The 16,720-nt window shown below is 38.9% G+C and overlaps 1 long non-coding RNA gene across 6 annotated transcripts; it reads left to right on the forward strand.

The window, feature by feature from the left end:
- The first annotated feature begins 2 nt into the window (after positions 1 to 2).
- LOC113967469 lies at positions 3 to 14,902 on the forward strand. 6 transcript variants are annotated; one of them, XR_003534182.1, is made up of 7 exons: positions 3 to 101; positions 1,459 to 1,589; positions 5,940 to 6,127; positions 6,268 to 7,724; positions 9,512 to 9,633; positions 12,180 to 12,521; positions 13,698 to 14,902. It is a non-coding gene; the product is annotated as an uncharacterized LOC113967469 (long non-coding RNA). The 6 variants fall into 6 exon arrangements; XR_003534180.1 differs by lacking the exons at positions 12,180 to 12,521; positions 13,698 to 14,902 and adding an exon at positions 9,858 to 10,368; XR_003534181.1 differs by lacking the exons at positions 12,180 to 12,521; positions 13,698 to 14,902 and having other exon boundaries at positions 6,268 to 6,943; positions 7,683 to 7,724; positions 9,438 to 10,368.
- Positions 14,903 to 16,720: the final 1,818 nt, after the last annotated feature.

The following is a 16,720-nucleotide window of genomic DNA, read 5'->3' on the forward strand; positions in this document are numbered from 1 at the left end:
GCACGTGGCGACGGCGGCGGCTACGGGGTCTCCCGCGCGGCGCTTACGGGGCGACGTGAGGCGGCACCGCCGCCATCTTGGAGCTCGAGTGGCCGCGGGAGGTGGGTCCAGGAGGGTTCTTATGGCCAACGGGGCCGGCAGCACCTGTGCGGGGTTCGCGGGGTGCGGGAGAAGGGCACCTGTGACCAGCTCGGTAACGTACCCAGAGGGTCCCCACAGCTGCGCTCCCTCCCGGATGCCGCCCGATGTTGGAACAGAAACTGGGAGGTGCTTCCCCTTGTCCGTGGCCTTCTCCGGTAAAGATGTACGAAGGAGGATTTTGAGTAGGTTAAAAAGCCTCTTTTTTTTTCAATCGGTGCTCAAGGAAAGGATAAGATGATGTGACACAAATGTATGATCGTGTGCCACAAATAGAACGTTGTGGGAAGCTTTCCCTTAGACATAAGCTTTGTCCTATATTTTTTCAAACAGTTTATTTCCTTGCTGTGTAGGTCATTCTTAGCATTAGGCTAAATTTGGCTGCAGATGCACCAACAGTGAAGACAGACACCGAGGGAGCTCAGTTAGACCTACAGTCTCAGCTGTGGCCTCGCCAGGAACATGGGTGCAAAATTATTTACATTTTTACTGACTTTTTTTTCAGGGAGCTTGGTTAAAAGCAACAAACATTCAGGCATTTAAATAAAATACCTTGAGTCTAGAAAATTGGAAGTTTACAGGATGGCCTGCCTGGTTTATCCTAGTGCTGCAAGCCATGTATACAACTTGCATTCATTTCAAGGGTATTTCTAACACAAAGTGAGGAAAGACTGAACAGCTCAGGCCTTTTGAAGATCTGTACCTGGAACTTCAAAACAAGGTCCAATCTCTGCTTCCAGTACGGATGGCAGAATTTGTACTTGTTTATGCACTTTGATTTTCAGTTCTTTGTGTATAAATTTAGCTGTGGGTGGAGTATCCTGAGCCAGATTTCTTCCTATATGCTATACATACAGGATGACAGAGAGACATACATGATTCTGTGTTAGATTGACAACGAATTGCATTTCCCAGCAAATGCTGGATCAGAGCCATCTGTTTCAGAAATTAGCATAGCAGCAATTTGTTTGTTTGGCTTCATCTGTCTATTAGTTTGGTCCAAATCCTCTTGTTTTAGAGACACACTAGCACATAGGGAAAGGACCCGTCATCTGCTCTGTGCAGGCATCCCCTAAAATACATAAATTATTCTAACAAGAGGAGATATGAAATGTCATTGTCAGAAATCCAGACAAAGCAAAAGTAAGATTATTTCTTTTCCCTGTAAACAAATTTGACTTTCTCAGAGCACTCTTTCTTCCATTAAAAATCATCTGCCCCTAAACAGTGTACTGGTCTCAGAATACTTCTCTCCAGCCCAGAGTAGTGTTGCTGTACTTGTAGGTGCACTGATTCTTTCCCTTCTGTTTATTTTGACAGAATGATGGAAATCCTTCCTGACTTAAAGCCTCCACAACTTTCTTTTGAAAAGGTATTGATATTCTTAAAAACTGAGGAGTCCAGCTGCAAACAACAGTCAGGAAAAGGGCATCAGTCCATTAAATGATAAGGTATCACTCTGTTAGACAACAGCTTTTCTAAAAGCAGTTCACTTTGAGTTCTATACCTAAAGAAAATGACATCTCTTACATAGCTTTTTTTATTTGCTGCATACAAGTCTGCACTATTCAATATTTTAGTTATTTGCCTAGATTTTTTTAGGTCTTTAGGGGGAAAAAAAATAAAAATTCTACTTAATACTCCAAAAACTCGCATCTACCATTTTATAGTTCCTACTGGGTCTGGTTACAGTGCAAATATTTCTCCACAGACATAGCGAAAGGTCTGCACTGTTGTACAACTAATGATCACTCTGTGGCATTTGCTTGATGATACAAGTTTCAGATGATATTCCTAACTGCTCTTTAAAAATATAACCAAAAATAGTTATAAGAAAGTCTTCTGTACCCTTGAGAAGTGTAAAGCCCAATGCAGTTATTCTGAAAAGAGAATTCTAGGTAAACCTGCTCAAATATGAGAAACTGTGATGTTTCTTACAACTCATTACTGCTAATGCACAATTTAGAGATGTACTACACAAAGTAAAAGATTTAGTTAATTTTCATGTTACTTCATTTCTTAGTCACATGGCAAAACCAACAACAAAAACGCCTTCTAAAATAAAAACTTACGTTTCTCCTTCAGATAAACAAGTCCTATGTTGTAGGCAATGAAAGTGATGTGAAGTCTCAACTCAGAGGATGTGAGTGCTCATTGTACACATGCACTACAAATCACCTGGGGTGGTTTGTGTGCATCTGTCTCTACCTGAGCATCTCACTCAAGTTACTCCTCCCACACTCCACCCCGTTTCTTTGTCTAATCCCCACAACCAACAATCGGATCTGCTGGAGTTTGGAAACCTGGGCTGAATGGAGGGGGAGTTACCAGTGAGAAGAGGCTTTCCCAGGTTGCTGCTAAAACCATAAACACCTAACGCAGGGCTGTGCTCTCATTGCCTGATGATGAAACAGCGGGACCAGCTAAAGTCAGACGGTGACAACATCTGGTGGCTTCGCTGTGCTGTCAGAGCTCGCTGATGAAATTGCCCATTCAGAAGATGCATTTTGAATCAATACCTGGGTAATGCACACCACGGTGTTTAGAACAAATAGCAAATGTTGTCAGAAGTAAATAGTTCTGTATTTTAAGCAATGGAAAGAGTGTGTAAGTGCTTTTCCAGGGTAAGTGTAGAAAGCCATTACAAAGCTTATCTTTTCAAGTGACCTATAAAAGCTATAAACACATCAAAGGCTTTCAGGACATCAGATACAAACTTTAATTCTTCCCACAGTCAAAAACTCCCATGAAGCCACTGTCCCTGGATCACGACTCCAAGTATGCTCAGTAATGCTAATGGAACTCACACTTACATGGGCAGCTTCATTCACAAACTGTACTTTAATTCAGGTTACAATTTATTAAGCAGTGATTTCTTGTAGTGATTTTTTTCTCTAAATTGCTGAATGTAAGGCAACACAATTTTTTTAGAATAGAATTTCTTGTAGGTTTTATTATTACAGAAAAAAAACCCATTAAAATGTAGCTGAAATGCTTCTGCTTCAAGGCAGCAGCTTTTTGTTTACAGCTGGCAGGTTGAGAGGTTATATTTGTGTCATAATTAAAGGTGGGTGAAATTTCTTCCAGGTAAAGAATCTAGACTTTCATAGCAATCTGAGATTTTAGCAGCAGTTTTTCTTATATTGTTGTCCAGCTCTAACCATAATGCATTTAGTCAGTCACAACACTGTGAATTTAGTGAATGTGGCTTTTTGATTTTTTAAAATACTATGAAAAGATGTCCTTTACTGTAAATACTTAGCGTGTCATCCTGATATCATAAGGTACCGAACACAGAGGGGATGAAAATGCCAGTGGATCCTGCTGAATGATTTAGCCTTAAGGCTCCTGCAGGTTTTATTCGGATTCAGAATAGTAGGAGTGGGAAGGAGGAGATAAATAAAACATTTGTTTCAGAAAGTAGGTGACTTTGACAGAACACTGATGTAAACCGTGAAGCCTCACAGATCAGAAGAATATTGTTAAGAAGGGAGGCTGGTGAACACTCAACACCAGCCCCCGAGTGGTGCTGATCAGTGCAGTGCTGCTTTGCTTTTAACTATTATTGCACCTTCTCTGCAGTTCTACCGAATTCAGTCAGTGACTCCCACTGATGTATCACAGTCACTCAAACATGTTTTTTTATCCAACAGCACTCGGTGGATATTTTGGTTAAGGCCTAATCTCATTTGGATTTATTACGATTTATCTTGGATTAAGCGTTTATCTGCTAAGGATTACGACCCATACTATGAGGTACCGATGAGCGATCCGAGTTCAGGAATGTCTGAGCACATTAGAATGAATCAGCAATATTATTTTTTGACACAGTCTTCACACATTATCTCTTTTCAGTCAACTTTGCAACATTCATACACATAAGTACCTAATTTTCATTTAATATGGGCAGTAACCTGGAAAGCTCTTAACATCCAGTAAGAGAAAGCTGCATTTAATTAGGAGCAGCTTAAAAGATCAGGCCTCAGAGCCACATGACTTCATATTCCCTCTGCCTTCCACTCTCAGTATAACATTATTGATTTTTTTTATATCAATTTAAATATTTTTTCTTCTTGAAATGTATTTTGGTGAGCCTTTCACTGCTATCCCAACTTTCTACTTCTTCTAATTTGCACAGCCAGGAGTAAAAACAATGATGAAGAAGAATACATTGTTTGTCTATTACCTTTCTGGACTTTTAAGATGTTTTTCAGATTTGAATAGGTTTAAACTGCTTCCCCTATTGATATACACGGTACTGCACCTCAGGAACAGTGTTGGATTTCTCATGGGATTAAAAGAAGTTGGTCTTTGGCTTCAGTTCATGGCAAAGCCACCAATGCATGCTATGGTTGCCCTCAAACAGGCTCCTGGCTATTTTCATGCTTAATCATTTTGTATATTTATCATATCTTAGAAATTTCATTGTATGCTGCTTTTTATGCTGCTTTATTTGCACAAATTTGGAAGATTTCAGTGGCCATAATTTTGTATATTTGTAAGTTTTCCTTACAGTTTGGATTTTGTCTTCATGATGATACACACAGAGAAGGTTTAAATACTTTCAGTCTTTCATAATGCTGGAAATAAGACCTTGGATATGAAACTGCACAATTTAATGTGTTTAACCACTCTTACTAAAGGAATTAAAGGGAAAATATATGGTTCATTTCCAGTATACAATTCTACTATTTGCTAAATACTGTCCCATTTACAATGTGCAGTCCTGTAACAAATGACTACGCTGCAGTGTTATTGTTCATTTTGAGGATTGCCTGCAATGTCTTATTTGCCAACCAGGGAGTTTGCTGTACAAGTGTAACCGTGAGGAGATGAAACCTAAGGTGGTAAGGGACACTACTTCCAGTGTGTCTGACTTCACTAAATAGAGTAATGTAATTAAATTTTGGTTTTCAGGAGAACAGTTCAAAATTCAATTTCTTTACAGTGTTGGGATACACTATGCCTTGTTACCAATTTGCATCTTACCCAACTAATGTTCAGAGTTATGGACACAGCAATGTGTGTGAAACCGTAGCTCATATTTCAGTTATGCAAGGAAAAGATTCAGCTGATGAAAAATTAGACAAAGTAAAAGACTGAGAATGGATGAGCATAGAAAAAATTGATCTACCATAACTAAAAACGTTGATAAATAAGCTGTAAGGAAACATAAAAAAAAAAAAATTATTTTTCAGTACCTTTTTTGGAAAAATATCAAATAGAAAATCATCTGAATTCAGAGGAGAAAGGTTCTGTGAGCCAGATTCTTTACCACCTTTCATATAAGTATGTGTGCAAGGAGAGAAAAATAGTGAGTGAAGGGTATTTTCTGGTAATGGGATACATTAAGGTTGCCATGGAATTTGGGATCAGCATGCACAGGATATTGATCTTAAACCTGCTGCTGAGCTACAAGGATGAGAAGGACTTGTTAATTTACTTATTTTCTATATCAGCCCAGAACTACCCATGTATAGGGACAACCCTATGGATAGGATGGATGGCAAAGTCTGACTTTGAGAAGATTCTTACTGGGACTCATGGAATCAATTCAACTGGAAGGGACCTTAGGAGATTTTGTGGTGCAAACTCCTGCTTACATCAAGGTCAACACTGAAATCACATCAGTTTGTTTAGGGCTTGATGCAATGAAGTTTTGAAAACCTGCAAGGATGGAGATTCCCCAATCTCTCTGAGCAACATGTTCCAGTGCTTAAATATCTCCAAAGAATAAAGGGGAATAAAAAAGTTGTGCCCTGTGTTCTCCAGGCTACTAATAAAGATATTCCATGGTGTAGGTCTAAGGGTAAACTCCCAAGGGATGCCACTGGTAACTGCTGTCAGATGGAGTGTGATTCTTTAACCCCTTGGGCCTGTCAAGGTAGATTTTCACCCATTCAGCAGCCTGTCCATCCACACTATAACATTCCAGTTTGGATACAAGTTTACTGTGGGAGACCATGCTGAAAGCCCTCCTGAAGTCAAGGTAGGCAACATCTACGGCTCTCCCTTTGTCTGCATGTCTTGCCATTTCATCACAGAAGGTCTATAGGCTTGCTCAAGTGTGGCAAACCTTGGAGAGTCCATGCTGGATACTGCTTCTCATCACCTTTCTTTCTTCTTCAGGCATGGCTCCTGCAGACTTGCACTGTTATTGTCCCAGAGGACAAGCAGTGGTTCCATGGATCATCATTCTTGCCTTTAGCATTATGGGCTTTTGGATAGATTGAAGTGTGAAATCAGCCTTTCACTTCACAGTTAAGAGATTTGACATAGTCCATAGTGATACACTCCCTACAAACTGGGACTAAAAAGTCTGTAAACAGTTATTGATCTCCACATGCTACTGGGGAAATTTTCCAAGATCAGTGACAGCTGGGAAATCACTGGCATTTTAAAATTATAGATCACTGATTCACTTTTTTGGCATTTTCAGTATTGCATTATGGCAATAAACATGCTAGATGTGTATAAAAAAACCAAAATGCTTTTAGCATTTTCGTATTTTTTTGTTTGAGCAGTATTACAGATGAAAATTTCTTGATACAATTCAAAATAATGGGTTTGTTTATTAAAGATATATACCCATTAAGATGAAGTTAGGATGAGGAAAATGCTTGTTTGTGTGAAAATAATATCTGCTTTTTCAACAACAGCATCTCTTGAGGTTTCTTTGATTCATATCTGATTACTTTAATGACTAAACCAGGTTTTAACTCCCGTTAGCACTGCAGAATACAGAGAATTATGGAAGAGTAAAAAGTATTTTGCCCTCCCAAGTCATTGTCAACACAACTCTCAAGTACATTTCATTCTGGAATTATTTGCAAGGGAGGGGATTGGTTTCAAGTCATTGTCCCAGGTAGAGATTGCAGAAGCCTCTGGTCAGTCACTGAGCTTTCATTACAATTTGGGAGGAGTTGGGTGCTTGCCTACAGAAGGGCACAGGTGCGTGAAAGGAAAAGATGTATTGACAAAATCACCTCTTAGCTGGACAATTAAAAATGTGAGAGAAACCCAAGCTTGTTCTGTGCTGCCTGGGGCAGGAAGGACTTCATATTGTTAACACAGTGATTCCTCTGGCTGATGAAGGATCTGCTCTGACGCATTCTGAAGGATGTTGCATATGCCTTGGCTGGGAAAATGATGTTTTCTTTGTACTGGTCGAGGATGGAAAAGAAGGGGAAATGGTGGGAGTGGTGACTCGGGTGATCTTTAGAGAAAAAAAATAATGCAAATTCGAGTTGAAGATGAGCTCTCTATACTTCCAGGTTTGAAAATAATTAGCAGTCACAGAATTCATAATCTACTGTCTCAGATTTTTGCACTGCAAAAATACACATTTTAAAATAGAATAAAAAATTGACTAATGAGATTAGCTGGCTAATAATGTTTTAATGCAAAAAGTATGTAATAGAAAATATTGTTCAGTCAGAATCCGGAAAGAAAGACAGCAAATAATAAACTGATTTGAGCTAAGAACTTTGAATACAGACTTAATTGTTCAAGATACGACTGATTTTATTTTATTTCCATGACAGCATCATTTCATCCATAGTCTGTCATGCCATGAGGCCTGTAAGGTATGTATTTTGCCTTCTCAGCTTCTCTTAGGGAATGATTTGTGATTAGGAGTACGGAGACTATTTCAAATGTCTCTTAAAATCTGTGGTATTGCAAACAACGGATATAAAATGAGATTCACACACATAGCTTTGCTGGTGGCCAAGAACTGCGTTGCAATATGCCGGAAATCCAAACATCCTCCTACTCCCAGAGCCTTGCTGACAGATCTACAACAGCTTCTTTCTCTTGAAAAAGCTACTTACAGAATCAGAGAGAAGCCTGATAATTCTGAGAAACTAATGTAATGTGTAAAATGGAAGGTTAAAGATTCCTCATCATTATAAAAATGACATTTCTTTTTGAAAATTTTACCATTTCAAGTAACATCTAAATCCCCCCCAAAAAATCTTGTCATCCCTGAGAAAGCAACAACAGCAAACCCTTAGGATTAGTGTCGTTGTTTTCTTGTACAGCCTTTTAGACCTACAAATCATTGGGCTCCTGCGTAAGTACAGGGTGTTCATCAATGGAACTTGATACAGAAATAGAACCTCAGCTCAGCAGATCCTCCTTTCTTGAAAAACCAATTAAAAAGGCAAACACAAGGGAATAGAAAAACAAGTAACTTTTACAGGCATGTATATTTTCAACAGCATATTTTGCAAGAAGGGCTGTTATTAGATGCTACATATTTTAATTAGCTGTTTAGAAAATCAGGTTGACAATGTCCTTTAATTAGTAGACATTGACTTATTCCATGTGTATTATGGCACAGTGAATCTTATTAAGATAAATGTTTCTCTCTGAAGATACAAAAAAAAAATCCACCATCATTTGTTTGCTTACCAGATTGCTCACCATCAATACGGCTGCTATTTAAAATGATGAATTTTAGTCACATATTTAATTAGCTAATAGCTGATCTCACTGTAGGGTCTTGATCCTCCTTACATGTGTTCTTTCATCCTGAAAAAGTCTTTGGTTGTATCTTGGTTTTGAAGTTTTTGTTTGAAATTGTCCTTGCTACTTTCAAATCTAAAATGCAATAAATTAAATTATTAAAAGTAAAAATTATTGTGAAAACATTTAAGGTTTTGAGTATAGTTTTGTACCTACTGCTCATTTAAATATATTGCTAGAGGCTATGAATTTAAAAAAAATTGCAAGTTTTTAAAGTCAGTTTTTCCACTTGCTGCGGGTGTTTAGTTTGTGAGAAAATTATGTGCACTTTAAAGTGCTATAAAGCAGCTGAAGATTTCAGTGCATTTGTCTATCACTGCTTGCCTTGCAGTCTTCTCGCAGAATTCAGGTTGTTTGATGGCCACAGCTGCAAAGTGCAGCAAATGCACTGTAGCCTACACTATGTCATAACTATTAAAAAAAGAAAATGTCTTCAGAGTGTTCCCATGAAAGACAGAAAGCTCTTGTGGGCATCACTGGTTTGGAAGTGAACTTCTGGGGAGCATCTCTATTTTAGTTGTTCATAGTATGTGACAAATGGTGCTTCTTCATCCCCACAGATCATGTTAGTGCCTAGAATGGCATTCAGGGGAAAACATCCCTCTCTCTTCACAGAAGATGACACTCCTGGTCACATGGATTAGTGTTAGGTAGTCATGCAAGGAGCAGGGAGTTGGACTCCATGATCCTTAGGGTTACCTTCCAACTTGAGATACTCATGATTCTACATGACCGGCCTCTAAACCTCTCGTTTTCCTTCCAATTTGCAGAGGTGTGTTATTCCACCAGTACAAAGAAGATGAGCAAGAAGGAAATTAATAAAGTGGAATTTTCTTTGTTACAGAGGCTGTCTTTGAAGGGATTGTAATGGCAGGTACAGTTCTGCCAAGCAGAAATGATGCCGGAGATGCTGCAGAAGGTGGAGGCTTTCCTGTGATGAACCTGGAGGCAATCTGGAGGGGTTGGGTAAAGCCAGGCTGCAGCCATTGCAAAAGGATCTTCTGGAAAAGATCTGCAAGATGGATTTGTCATTGCATTTGTAGCTATGTGGATGTGTGTGTACCTGTCATTGAATTTGCATTAGTTCAACTATATATATATATAATATATATAAAATAAGTATCACTATTACTTGTAAGCTTGCTTTAAAAAGACATTTTGAAATTATGGTTAATGATATGAGTTCCTAGGAAACTGCTATAGGGCAAATGGCTCAAAGTCAAGAGAATTTGTTCAGTGAAACCAGTGAGGGTGCCTGGAGCATCATGGTGATGGGCAAATAACGTACCACCAGATAGGGGGAATATCCATTGGGCTTGTCCTGCTGCTGCCACTTTCCTAACAAACACTGAATAGCTATCAAGCTTCAATCGCTATTGAAAACTGGCTATGTTACTGAAAGTATTCTCTTGACCTCTGGAGCATGTTATTACAAAAAGAAGGGCATAATTGACTTATTGAATATACAATTATTTGTTCTTGCTGCTGTCCCATAACAGCATGGATTATAAACCTTATGTCCTAGTCAGGCAGGCAAAACCCTGGTACCTTAGTCCTGCTGTTTAATTAGTGTTTACAATTGGACATTGTTTATATACCAATAAATGTTGCCTGAGTGAAGACTTCCCCTTAACCAATTATACCAGATGTTTCTCTGTGAAGGTCCTAATTAAACAGCATCTCTTCTTGTGTTTGCTTTAATCCTGCCTCTTGTGTGGATCTGTGTCAGAGTGTGTTGCTACACTGGGACACTTTACCCACGTTTCTGTCCCTTTCACGTTCACTGGCTGGTGGCAGCTGCTCCCTTTAAAAGTTCTTGCTTACTGTATGGGAAGAAGGTTCTGATGGATAACCTTGAGAGCTGGGAATCCAAATCCATTCCTTGTTCTATAGTGGGATTCTCAAGTGATTGCTAAGTGACATATGACCCCATCAGGATGTTATAACTTCAGGTGGCTGATGGGGTCACTGCTCTAGTGTCCAAATCTGCAGTTTCCAGAATTTTCAGCACAGGGGGAATTTACTTGGAAGCCGTCCTCTATAGACATTGTCAAGTTGCAGATCCTGTGCCTGCTTTGTGAGCAGCTCTGCCCCCATTACAATTTTGGCAGTTTCAGGAATGGTCAAGGATAGCTGTCCCGGACAGTGCTGTGCCCACTCCTTAGTCAGACCCTCAGTGTACTTGAGCTTCCCTTCTCCTGTATAATTACTTTCTGGCAGTTAAGATTTTAAGAGCTTTTCTATTCCAGGTGCTTCTTCTAAGAGCTGATTCCTAAGTTTCCAGCACTTTTGTGTGTGCTTATAATATGAAAAGGAAATCAGCTTCCTTTCTCTGGTACAGCACCCGCCATCCTAAGTGAGTCAACGAGTTCCTAAATGTAGTATTTCAATGCCATGTGAAAAAGTAAGGAGTGGGAGATGTATTAGTGGGAACACTGTCTCACTGCCAATCCTTATGGGTCAGAGGATTAGGAATACAGTAGCCCATCTGTGCTTCACCGAATATCTTCGTTTAGAAGATAAGAATGGTATGTAACTACATTTTTTACTGTGTACTTCCTTCCTCCAAACTTCAAGTGACTCTAATTTCATATTAATGTCTTAATTTTTAAATTGTCCTTGATTTCAAGATGGATTAGTTAGTAATTACAATAAATTATTTCTGCAGATTCTGATCCAATATATACCCATTCATTTCTGTAAGATATTAATTTAAAGGATTTTTTCTCATCTCTAGGGCCACTAACTCTTGCAGGGAGTGGCAGAAAGTTTGCAGGCCTGAGGGTCACTGCAGCTTTAGAATGCAGAAGAAGATGTTATGAATACAAACTTTAAAAAGTTCATGGAATTTTTTTCTTCAGACTCTTAAGTTCAAGTTTAGGGACAGATAATTGTGTGTGATTATATCTTACTCAATATTCACTTCTCAGCATTGCTATTACATCAAGGGAAACAATTTTGGTAATCATGGTGTTCAGGAGTATCTGGACTTTGGTATTACTTGGACAAAATAGAGAAATTAAAGAAAAGATGCCGTGTATTTCCTGTGTTCAAACACATGGGATAGTGATTTTAAAATGTTACTGTGAATGTGGTCTTGGCGTAATGTTTCTCTGATGCCTCTAAAGCCCGGTCTCTGCCCATCTCATGATGGTCAGGGTGAAGTTTGCATGTGGAGGACTATCCCCTGATCATATTTTGGACCATCATCAGATTGTCCTTTTTCTCTTGAGTTCTCCTTATTTTGCCCTAGCAGACAGTATTTAGGACTAGATTCACCAAACAACACCATTTCTTGTACTCTTGAGGAAGGTGGTTGGCTTTGCTAGGTCCCATATTTTGCTTTACTCTATACCCTGGATTCCACAGAAAATGGGCCTAATGTTATTATCCCTTTTCTAAGCTGATGGAGTGCTGCTATGGGCTTGAGTTTTCCTTATTACACTGTCATTATTAAAGGCAAATGTCAATAACATTTTGCACTAAAAGGACTTGTTTTGGTGGCACTGCAGGGCTTATGGAATAACTGGCAAGGCAGGAATGTTCCTGCACAAGTGCAGTGCAAAACTGAAAGGCTAAAGGTGAACCAGGACTTCAAGGGCTGACACTTGAAGTCCTAAGCCACCAAGTGCATTGAACTCAACCAAGGCAATCTACCTGCAGCCTCTGAGCTCATTCCTTGGATTCCTAAAAGGAATAAACCCATCATTGTTCATCCATGTGGCTGGCATTGGCATAGATCTACTCCACTCCTATCTGAGCACTCATAGGACTTGTATATAATAGGAGCAAAAGAGAGTTCCTTGCCACTTAGTGTGAGAAAAAAATGCTGGGGAAGACAAGTGCATATTAGGGTGAGCCAACTGTTTACCATGATCTGCTAACAAATGTGATAACTAAAAATGGCCTTTCTGCACTGGGATTTCATCGTGTATTAGTTGCCATGTGTTAGCTAACATAAGCTTATTGCAGTCTAAAGTAAATTCCTGCCATTTCAGTTTACCTCCTCTCTCCCAGCTGCTACATGTACTGATTGTCTCTCAGCGATTTGCTGCTCCTTTTTCTGTGCCACTGGTACCTTGAGAAATTGCAACTAATAACAAATCATGAATTTATTTTAAAAGTTTGGAATTTAACATGGTTCCTAAATTAATTATGAATCCTTTCCTATAAAGAATTAAATTTCAGTTGAGGGCCAAATAATCAGCTTCAAGACAGCAAACAATTGTTCAGTTAATCTGAAATTAAGTTCTGATTCTACCTCTCTCGTCTGTCCAGATGTTCACTGTCTGCGTTAAAAGAATTTTATCAGAGTAAATGCTGAAAAGGATTAAAAGATAGCAGAGAACTGTAGAGTTTATAGACTATTAAAATGCAATGCATAAAATGTGTCTGTATATATAAACACAGGACTGAGTCCATAATAATATTGGAAATATTAAGGAAAAACTAATATTTAGATAATAAATATTTTCCAATAAAGATAATAAAACATTACACAAGCATATATTTTAATTTTTAAGTATAGGTGTAGTAATCTCTGCCACTAGGAGTGGATCAGGATCATGAAGACCCCTTGGGAACACCTGTAAAGAGCATATTTAGCAGCTACACAATTAGAAACCACTGGAAAGTGCTTTCCCCATTGAGGGATGCCAGGGAATTGGAGGGTTCCAGTGTAGAAGAATTCTTTGGGTCCCTTCTACCTGCCTCTGAGTGGCAGAGAATTCTAGCTTAGCATTATACTTCACGTTTGAAATTCTAAACTGTTTTGATCCACATGCTCAAATCCCAGGAGAACTGACTTAGCCCTTCACCTCTCCCAGGTAAAGTGCACTTTTATCACATACGTGTGTGCACCTTTCTGATGGGAACTTAAAAATGAAGGTTATTTCCTGAAAAGAGTTTAGAAGTCTCAGTTTGTAATAGCAAGGGTTTACCTGTGCCCTTGGATAACAGTTCTTTTTCCATTCTGCGCCCGGGTGGCTGCCACTGACCTTCCTTTCCTTTCCTAGTCAGAGGCAGGGCAGAAGTGCTCGCTGGCAAGCAAACACTCCTCAGCTCTGCCTGGCTTAGAGGGGCAGTGGAAGAGCAAGGGTGTGTGTCTGAGAAAGCTCTGCACGTTGGCAATCCCCTGCTTTTACAAGCCCAGAAGAGCTTGTGGAAGAGTGGAAAAGCAAAGTAGCATTCCAAATCCTGGAGTCACGGGTTGTTCACCTCCTGTACAGCACGGCTGTCATTTACAGGCTGGGTTCCTTCAGGCTGATGGTTTCTCGGTGTAATTACACAATATTGATGCACATCTGTGAGGACAAACCGTTAGGAACAAACAGTTCAAAATATCTATAAAATGTAAAATTAAAAAAAAATATTTTCAGGTGTGAAATGAGATGATGCTTTGCCTGCATGGGCAAAAATTGATCCAAGTTTTGTGATGATGGTGTCTCTGGTTTCATATCAGTTATCTCAGCATAACTTTTAGATTATTTCTGAAATCATGCACAGAACGAGGGGAGATACAGTTTGACCTCTTCAGACTTGCTGCATTTTAATTTTTCCTATGCTTAGAAATAACACAGAAAAAAAACCCCAAGAGGTAATATTATTTTTATATAAATCTCTGTAGTTATACTAGGCATGTTCAGAATACATTAAAGATACTGTCCTGACACAGAAAAATTACAATGTGCTTTTAGATATTACATAACTAATGAGAGCAATAAATGCTGGGAGAACGAGTGGATCAAGGTTACAATAATAAGATTATAGCATTCCTCCACTATGTGTGCATGGTTGAAAATTCACCTCAATTTTGCTACCTCAGTCTGGGCTTTGGTTTTTCATTTTGGCTTTTTCTTGCTTTATCAGATCTAATTTTCTGTCTGAGTCCACCAGACCATAACATCCTGGCTAAAAACTCTGACCAGACTTTTGATTTTCTCTCTCTCTTTTTTCTTCTTCGTCTTTTTAGTTTTCTTATTTTTAATTTAGAATGTACCTGCTCTGCTTGCATGACCACCATCGATGGCCTGTCTGTTGCAGAACCATTGTCATGGTCTTTTCTCTGACTGGAGTCACAGCTGAAGCACCAATAGAATATACACTTGAATGCTTGCACGACTTTTTTCTGCACAGGGAAAGTGATACCAAAAAAAAGTAATTATATGATTTCTACACAATTACACCTGGATTTTTAAATCCCCACTTTGGAGACCCACACCATACACCGTGTGTGTGGTGTGTGAAAGGCATGGAAAACGTGTGCTAATGCTCCATCTTCTCATTCACATCCAGCCTTAACAGTCACTTAAAAACGATTTGTGAAAAATCAATAATGTGCCTTACTGTCTTTTTTTGTAATGTATAAAAAAGGGTGGATTTTTGCCAATTTTTTAAACATTCTGAAAATATCAAGATTGTAAAATTGGATTTTTATTGATTTTCTTGGAAGATCTTTGGGGTTTCGACAGACATGTATTGACAGCAGCCACCTCTAGCTGAATCAGAAGTATTGAATGCGTAACAGGAATCATTCAATCTTCAACATATTTGAATTATCCTCATGTTAAAACAAAAGTGATCAGAAATCTTTTTTCCTTTCAAGTCTTTGCTCTTGCACTGTTATGCTTTCTTATGTTCTTTCATCGCCACAGTCTTCCAGGCTGCAAATGAAAGATAAACAAACAATGGAATATCTAATGTTTCAAATGCAAGCACAGATTAAAAAAGTAAAACATATTCCTTAAGTCCATAGAGATTATAAATAAATAGAAAAATGGGACAAATCCATATTTATAAAAATAATTTCTTTCTCAATATTTGTAATGAAGGGAGTTGTCAGTCACATTAATTTTTATGTAAATTTACCTAAGCTGATGAATCATAACTGAAATATTGTCTAATCTTCCTGGTTTTGGCCAGAATTTCCATTTTTATTTCCATCGCCTCAGTTTATTTTTGTTTGTTTATACAATGAGTTTTAAGGGTCCGTTCCAGAACCCATAACACAGCAAAAGGAGCGGCCCTGCCTCGAGTCACTGTGAGTCCCACACAGGCAGTGGATCCCGACACATGAGAGTAAGACAAGAACAGTCTCCATGACAGACAGTCATCTTGGCACACAGCTGACGATTCATTACCATTCCTTCAGTAGACAGCACAGCAGAGGAGATTTTTAGGGAGGGATTTGAAGGAGGAAAATTAGGTGAGTGGGAGTGAGAAGCAGCAGCGAGGGAAAGCATGAAGGTGCCGGTTTGAAAATGTAACAAGTAGAGAGTTATTACTGAATGAAATGTGTGGGGGGAAGCTGTTGGTTTTTCCATAGGCTATTAAAAGATGATGGGGTGGGAATAAGCTGCAAAGAGCCACAGAAGTGGAGCAGTTTTTGCTTGCCAAGATGCAGAAGGAGGCGGGGGGACCCGCTGGAACAAGGAATAGGGCTGAAACAGCGAATGTGAGGATAACCGGGGCAGCGGTGTTTTGCAACAGTGTTCTGTTGTTCTTTGTTGGTTTGTGATGTCCAAAATCAGATTATTTGCTTTGGAAGGGCAAGGGCCAAAGATGTCTTTGTACTAACGAGCACCCCAACAAGTTCTCAGGTGCTCTAAAAATGCGCAAATAAAAATAAGCAACTGCTTCTCCTAAAAACCATTTCCCTTGTTCTTCAGCCCTGATTCAGGTTACACCATTCGGTTATCTTTCTATTTCCAAAAGAACTTTCTATATGAACTTTCCAGTTCTCTCTTGTCAAATTATCTTACTGTTTTTGGAAAGACTGCATATCATCTATATTTAACAGCACTTCTGCTTGGTGAGGTGACTATAACATAGCATTAAACTCAGACTAAAAAAAATGAGTGTGGCATTTCTAGGTTTTTCAAGTGTGTTAACTCAGAAGAGATAATTTGACTGGAGAAAGTTCTTTCCCCCAAATGTCTTTATTTCAATAGACCTTCTTGCAGGTATTTGAGTTGAGTTAATCGACTGGCAATTAGATGCAAAAGGCCTTTGGATTAGTATTTGTGGTCACCATAGAAGCGAGTCTCAGATAAAT

Source organism: Neopelma chrysocephalum, unplaced genomic scaffold (genome assembly GCF_003984885.1).
Source record: "Neopelma chrysocephalum unplaced genomic scaffold, ASM398488v2 Primary Assembly neopelma1_64, whole genome shotgun sequence".
Classification (NCBI taxonomy): domain Eukaryota; kingdom Metazoa; phylum Chordata; class Aves; order Passeriformes; family Pipridae; genus Neopelma; species Neopelma chrysocephalum.